General features: G+C 40.1%; 1 pseudogene; it reads left to right on the forward strand.

Annotated features, from left to right (window-relative positions):
* Window positions 1-3,237: 3,237 nt before the first annotated feature.
* Window positions 3,238-4,395, forward strand: LOC143686761 (histone-lysine N-methyltransferase KMT5B pseudogene; annotated as a pseudogene).
* The last annotated feature ends 552 nt before the right edge of the window (window positions 4,396-4,947 follow it).

A 4,947-nucleotide genomic window follows, 5' to 3' on the forward strand; every position in this document is an offset into this window, starting at 1 on the left:
GGGGAGCTTTGTGAAGGGAAGCCAGGAGAGAAAGCTGGCAGATGATGCCATGTTCGCCACATGCCTTTCCAGATGAGCAAGAAACCCTGATCCTGCTTGCCATGTGCCTTCTCACTTAAGAGAGACACCCTGAACTTCATCAACCTTCTTGAACCAAGGTATCTTTCCCTGGATGCTTTTAATTGGATATTTCTATAGACTTGTTTTAAATGGGACATTTTCTCGGCCTTAGAACTGTAAACTAGCAACTTATTAAATTCCCCTTTAAAAAAGCCATTCTGTTTCTGTATAATGTATTCTGGCAGCTAGCAAACTAGAACACTAACCTAGCTCTGTTTTGGATACTATTTGCATGAAATATTTTTTCAATCTTTTCACTTTCAACCTACGTGCATCTGTTTATTTAAGATGAGTCTCTTGTAAACAGCACATAGCTGGGTCATGTTATTTTATCCATTTTTCCAACTTCCGCCTTTAGACTGGTTTAACCATAAAATTTAAAGTAACTAATGATAATAAAGGACTTTTCCCTGCGATTTTGTTATTTGTCTTTGTAAGTCATATACCTGTTTTGTCCCTCAGTTCTTCTGTTAATGCCTACCCTCATTTTTATTTGATTTCCTGTAGTATATCACTTTGAGAACCTTTTGCATATTTTTTACTGTATCTTCTTTGTGGTTACAAGGGGGCATAAGTTTAACATCCTAAATATATAACAATCAGGTTTGCTTTGATACCAACTCAACTTCAATAGCATATGTGAACACTGTTCCTATGTCTCACCATCCCCTGACTTTCCTTGTACTTGTTGCATATCATATCTTTATATATTGTATGAACAAAGCCATAGACTTATCGTTCCTTTTATGTATCTTCATTTTAGAAAAAGAAGCAAAATGTGGTTTTACATACCAAAAAATGAAATAAAGCAATACCAGCATTTATAATTACCCCCATGGCTACTTTTATCAGAGGTCTTTATTTTTTTTATCCTACTTTGATCCACTGTCTAGTGTTCTTTTCTTGCAGTCTGAAGAGCTCCCCCTCCCTCTTTTTTTTTTTTAGTACGCTGTATGGCAGGATCACATTTCATTCTTTTTACATTTGAGTATAACGTTACTGCAGCACCATTTGTTGAATTGTTTGCTTGTTTTGTTGGTTTCTTTGTTTGTTTGGGAAGTGCATAGGCTGGGAATTGAACCCAGGTTGCCTGCATGGCAAGTGAGAGTTCTACCACTGAAGAGCTCCCTTTATTATGGCTAGTGAGGTTAGTCTAGCGGTGACAAATTCCCTCAGCTTTTTGTTTGTCTTGGGATATCTTAATCTCTCTATTTGAGGGGGTGGGGTGGGGATGGTGCATAGTCTGGGAATTGAAGTTCAGTCTCCTGCATCGAAAGTGAGCATTCTACCACTAAACCACTCATGAACACCAATCTCTCATTTTTGAAAGACGATCTCCCTGGATATAAAATTTTTTATTGGCAATTGTTTCCTTTTAGGACTTTCAATATTTTGTCCTACTGTCTTCTTGCCTAGATGGTTTCTCACAAGAAAACAGAACTTAATGTAATTGGGACACCCTTGTACATAATACCTTGCTTTTCTCTCCAGCTTTCAGAACTCTCTCCTTGTCCTTGGTAGTTGATAATTGACAGTTATATGTCTAGACATGGTTCTCTTCAATTTTATTCTGTTTGGGGTTTGTTAACTCTGGGATTTAGTCCCTGAGCTGTATGTTCCTTAATCTTGTATCTAGCTAGTAAGAAGTGGGATATGATAGAGATTTCCTTGAATACCAGGGTTTAGCAAATACAAATAAACCAATGCATAAAACCTTTCACAGTTTTTGCAAATTGGCTCTGCTTGGCTGGTGCTCTCCATCAGAGTTTAGCCCTCCTAGCAAGACCAGCCTGAGGCTATAGTAGGCTGTCCTTTCCCTCTTTTCTGAGACTGTTTCTTGTTCTGAGCTTGAGCTCATGGCCCTAGGAATTTCCTATTTACAGGAATCCAAATGTCCCCACTTCTTATGTGGTTGACTTTCTGCCCCACCAGAGTGCTCTATTAAAGTAGGTAATCCTTGCCCCAGGCCACTTCTGTTTAATTGTCGCTTATACTGCTTTAGCTATTCGCATGTCCAGGTGGAGTTTTTAAGGCTGACACTGGACAGATTGGCACCAACATACAGCTACCTCAATATGTGTAGGAGTTACCTTGTTCCTTCCAGTAGTGGGCCAGGGATCCACAATGAGAATGCCAGCTGGCTCCATACCACACCTGGGGCAGGTAAAGTCACTCTTACCGTTTTTTTTTTTTGAAGTTGCATTTTATTGATTCAGCATTTGCCCAGTTGTCAAAATCCTTTAACTGTTTTCTGGAGTTTTGAGGAGGATGGCACTGCCAGTTTTCACTGGTTGTTCCAAGATTCTTTGGGAGCATAGAATGCTGGAGAGTCTAATGCCACATCTTTGGTCAACCAGCCTTCTTTGCATTTTTTTTTAACTTTTTAAAATGTATACTATAACATATATACAAAGCAAAAAAGAAAAAAGCAATAGTTTCAAAACACTCTTCAACAAGTATTATAGGACAGATCCCAGAGTTTGTCATGGGCTACCGTACCATCCTCTCAGATTTTTCCTTCTAGCTGCTCCAGAACGTTGCCTCTTTTGCATTTTTAAGTACATTGATGTTATCTGCTATGTATGTCAGAATGTGCTGTGATTCCAGTTAAAAATATATGCATTTTTATTGGGAAATTTTCACATATACATGGTTGTAATTCCATTTTTGTAGAATTTTGATGGCAGAGTGGTTTGAGGCACAGGTGGAGACTTTACCTTCTTTGGAAAAGAAACCTTGGTTAGTGACAGCATTGATGTAGACACCTAGGAAGACCACGCTGCAACTTTCTTATCACTAGGGCTTTGAAAGCATGTAGAATGTTTTTGAACACTTTTTAGGTGTGTTTAAATATCTGAATAGCACTTTTCAATATGCAGAGCTACTTCACTGGTGGGGGTTGGCTGCAGGGTCTGTGGGTGTCCCTCTGTCATCTGCCCACTCCTTTACGTATCCTTCCATCGTTCCCGGGTGGCTTCTGGTAGCTCACCAGGTGCACAGACGCATCTAGGAGTGTGGATGCTGAGGCTTGGAGCTATGAGGAGAGAGCATTGAAATTATTCTCTAAGCGCTTTAAACGGAGTGACTAAATGTCCCTGGGTCAGGCGGCCAGTGGGTATGACACGGTTGGGAGAGTCCAAGAACATGGTGGTGAATGGCAGGAGAAATGAAAACAAGTTGTCTCACGAACATCAGCAGAATCAGTAAGCATTATAGCACGTGGGAAAACACACCCTAAGACTGGCAAAAGTGCACTTGAAAGGAGGGCAAGTAGATGTCATGGTAATTTGAGATTTAAAGGGACAGAGCACATCTTCTGGAGTGTCTGCCAAAGAACTTTTTGAAAATGATGACCTTGCAACCAGTTTGGTTTTTTGACCCTATTTAGGCTTTCAAACACAAAAAATGAATACGAGTGCCTTTTCTTCGAGGAGCTTAGGCATTTTTCAAATTTCGACAGTTTTCCTCACAACAACCCTGTGAGATTTCAGCCTGTTAAAGGAAGAAAAGAACTAGAACAAGTAACTGAATGTTTTCAGATGAACACTTGGAAAAAGTCTTCAAATGTTTGACTTCAGGCAAATTGGAGCAGCACTATTTTCTTAAAAGAACAAAATGCAAGATGAATTATTCAAGGAACATGTATTTACGTTTATTTATTTACTCCCAAATATTTGCAACTGACAGTGGGTTTGGATACTGCCTTGTAGCAGACACTCATCAGAGCAAACTGAAGCCAAAATGTTTGCAGGAAAAGAGTGAAAACGAAAATGGCAAAATAGAGTTGCTGCTGGGTTTATTGCCAAATTTTCAGAAGAACATGTTACTTAGACATGGAGAAAATGACTTCAGTGTCATGTGTTCTACAAAGAAAAACTGCTCCACTCTGGCTATGTCCTGCTGTGTTTATAAATCATCACTGCAGATCTAATTGTAAGTTTGTGTCCACTGGTCAAGATACAGCATGCATGAAGACTTTGAGAGACATTGAATCTGGAGAAGAAATTTCTTGCTATTATAGAGATAGATTCTTTGGCAAAAATAATGAGTTCTGCAAGTGTTGCAGTTGTGAAAGATTGGAAACTGGTGCTTAAAAATCCAGAGTGGGTCTGCCTGCACCTGCTCCTATTATCAGTAGCAAATATGGGCTCAGAGAAACTGATAAACTTTTAAATGGGCTTAAAAGTTAGGCAAGAACAGCAAAAATTCAGACAATCTGTCAGCTCTGACACTGGTGCAGATACCACTCAGGATAAAAGCAGTGCAAAGTGTTAATAACATTTCACGGTGTTAATAACTCCATAATGATGCATCAGGCCCTCTGAGAAGACAAAGGATGAGGTAGAATCACAGAGGTACTGTATTAGTTTGCTGAAACTGTCCAAATTAAGGCACCAATAAGAGGATATCTTCACTCAAGAAAGGCTGATGTTGTCTGGAACACCACCACTTATCAGCTGAGAAGGCACATGACTGGCATCTGCTGGTCCCTTACTCCTGGGCTCCATTGCTTTGAGCTTCTGTTCCTATGGGGGTTCCTTGTTTGGCTTCTCTGGGGCTGGGTTTCATCTCTTGGCTTCCCTTTGCTCTCTCCAGGTTCTGGCTTGCTTAACATTTCATAGGAAGGCACATGGTGATGTCTGCTGGGCTCTGCCTTTATCTAGGCACCTGCTTTCTCTGTTGGCAGTCCAAGCATCTCCAAACATCCATGTCTCTGTTAGCTGGGAAGCAGCTGTTCTCCAAGCATCTGCATATGAGATTTCTTCAAAATATTTCCCCCTTTTAAAGGACTCTAGTGAACTAATCAAGGCCATCTTGAATGGATGG

This window comes from Tamandua tetradactyla, chromosome 6, assembly GCF_023851605.1.
Source record: "Tamandua tetradactyla isolate mTamTet1 chromosome 6, mTamTet1.pri, whole genome shotgun sequence".
Lineage (NCBI taxonomy): Eukaryota > Metazoa > Chordata > Mammalia > Pilosa > Myrmecophagidae > Tamandua > Tamandua tetradactyla.